This window comes from Chiloscyllium plagiosum, chromosome 31 (assembly GCF_004010195.1).
Source record: "Chiloscyllium plagiosum isolate BGI_BamShark_2017 chromosome 31, ASM401019v2, whole genome shotgun sequence".
NCBI classification, from domain to species: Eukaryota; Metazoa; Chordata; class Chondrichthyes; order Orectolobiformes; family Hemiscylliidae; genus Chiloscyllium; species Chiloscyllium plagiosum.
In genome coordinates, this window is record NC_057740.1 from 43388238 (window position 1) to 43390609 (window position 2372).

At 50.0% G+C, this 2372-nt stretch overlaps 1 protein-coding gene and 1 long non-coding RNA gene across 3 annotated transcripts in view; one reads left to right on the top strand and one right to left on the bottom strand.

The window, feature by feature from the left end:
* Positions 1–2066, bottom strand: part of LOC122565511 — a 6290-nt gene extending 4224 nt beyond the window's left edge. Inside the window, exon 1 of the long non-coding RNA XR_006316194.1 lies at positions 1347–2066. This is a non-coding gene — a long non-coding RNA (uncharacterized LOC122565511). The remainder of the gene's footprint in view (positions 1–1346) is intronic.
* A 90-nt stretch (positions 2067–2156) lies between these two features.
* sin3b (SIN3 transcription regulator family member B) overlaps positions 2157–2372 on the top strand; it is a 59236-nt gene continuing 59020 nt past the window's right edge. For both annotated transcript variants that reach the window (XM_043721554.1, XM_043721555.1), the window contains exon 1: positions 2157–2236. The gene's annotated coding sequence lies outside the window, so the exon portion shown is untranslated. The remainder of the gene's footprint in view (positions 2237–2372) is intronic.

A 2372-nucleotide genomic window follows, 5' to 3' on the forward strand; every position in this document is an offset into this window, starting at 1 on the left:
ACACCAGCCTATCACCCTCACCTTGACCTCCTTCCACCTATCGCATTTCCAACGCCCCTCCCCCAAGTCCCTCCTCCCTACCTTTTATCTTAGACTGCTGGACATACTTTCCACATTCCTGAAGAAGGGCTTATGCCCGAAACGTCGATTCTCTTGTTCCTTGGATGCTGCCTGACCTGCTGCGCTTTTCCAGCAACACATTTTCAGCTCTGATCTCCAGCATCTGCAGTCCTCACTTTCTCCTCGTCACAGGTAGATAGGATAGTGAAGAAGGTGTTTGGTATGCTTTCCTTTATTGATCAGAGCATTGAGTTAGGAGGTCATGTTGCGGCTGTATATGACATTGGTTAGGCCACTTTCGGGATATTGTGAGCAATTCTGGTCTCCCTCCCATAGGAAAGATGTTGTGAAACTTGAAAGGATTCAGAAAAGATTTACAAGGATGTTGCCAGGATTGAAGGATTTGAGCTACAGGGAAAGGCTGAACAGGCTGGGGCTGTTTTCCCTGGAGCGTCGGAGGCTGAGGGGTGACCTTATAGAGGTTTATAAAATTATGAGGGCATGGATATGGTAAATAGACAAAGTCTTTTGCCTGGGGTGGGGGAGTCCAGAGCTGGAGGGCATAGGTTTAGGGTGAGAGGGAAAAGATATAAAAGAGACCTAAGGGGCAACTTTTTCATGCAGAGTGTGGTGCGTGTATGGAATGAGCTGCCAGAGAAAGTGATGGAGGCTGGTATAATTGCAACATTTAAGAGGCATTTGGATGGGTATATGAATAGGAAGGGTTTGGAGGGATATGGGCTGGGTGCTGGCAGGTGGGACGAGATTGGGTTGGGATATCTGGTCGGCATGGACGGGTTGGACCGAAGGACCTGTTTCTGTTCTGTACATCTCTATGACTCTACAACTTCCTTAACTTTCTAAGTTCCAGAGAAGACAGGCTGAAATTGTATAATCTCTCCTCATAACGTAACCCCTGAAGTCTAAGTAGCATTGTTTTAACATCCTGTGTTCCCAGCATGAGACACTGTACAGGAATCAGAAACATGTGTTCCTATCTAAGGCCAACTGTAGCTCTGCTTAGGTTCCCTAGCCTGACTTGCTACAGAAATGAGATTAAACTTGAATGTTAATTCAATGTGAACGTTTTATGTTGTGTGTTATTGGATCGTAATAGATTCATTATGGTCAACACCAGTTTAGGGAATTAAATATAAACTTTTATTAAAGTTACACCAATTTGATTTTTAAAATAATCTGACAAGGTCGCTGAGTGTTATATAGTGATTCTTAGTATCACAAACTAGGCAACGATTCAGCCTGTTCATATAAGATGTTTTACTAACCTCTGTAAGATGACCAAGAGTGGATTTCTGGTGTAGCTACCACAGTCACAGTGGGGACCAGAGCAAACCTGTTCATCCACACCACCTCCTGACAGTCCCTCTTCTAGTACAACTGCTGCATTTCTTCATCTTGTCCTGGGGCGGTTGGTGAGATAATGGCTCAGATCCATCACAAAATTAATACTAATCTGTGAAGGATTGGATTCAGAGGTTTTTCTGGACGTTCTCCCCGGGAGGGTCAGACTCAGGAAGGGGACAGTGAGACCTGGAGCATCCTGAGGGACTGTTTTTACCAAAGATCTTCCTCATCAGCTTTAAATTGGGAATGTGTTTGTGGGAAAAATCACGCAGTAAGACAGCCCTGGACATTCTGCCCATCGACTGTGTGCTAGCTCGGAGGCAAAGTTATCCCATCTTTGTAATTTCGCGATTTTGTCTCATATCTGCATTTAATTTTGTTCTGAAGCCGCTTTGGAAGTTACTAAATCTGTTAAACTTCTTCCCAACCAACTTCTACTGTTTCATCAAGGACCTCCGCCTGGATTGCAGTGTTTGGCTCTGAAGCCTGTGCAGGGAAGGCTGTGTGTTTTAGGGGGTGGGGGCGGTTTATTCTGTATCTCAGGCCCCGCTCATGGCGCTCACTGACGGCCTCTGGTCCCACCCGCCCCCGGGCCTTTAGGCCGCGCGGCCGCTGCCCGGAACCATCGGGCGGCGCCCAAAGCGGCTGCCCCGGACCCTGTCTGCGAGGCACGGCCGGGGCCGGGCTCTGATTGGTTACCGGCTGGCGACGTCCCGGGGGATGGGTTTCACGGACGGACCGGAAACGGGGTGCCGCTGGGGGCGCGGAGCCGGAACCGAGAGGAAGCGCGGAGCCCGGGCTGGAGCCGCGGGTGAGGGGGAGGGGAACATGGGGGTGGGGGGAGAGCGGCGCGGCACGGCACGGCGGGGCGGCTCGGTGTGGGGCGGCTCGGTGTGCCGGACCAGGGACGGTCTTCCTTCCCTGTATCGCCCTGTTTCCCACCCATT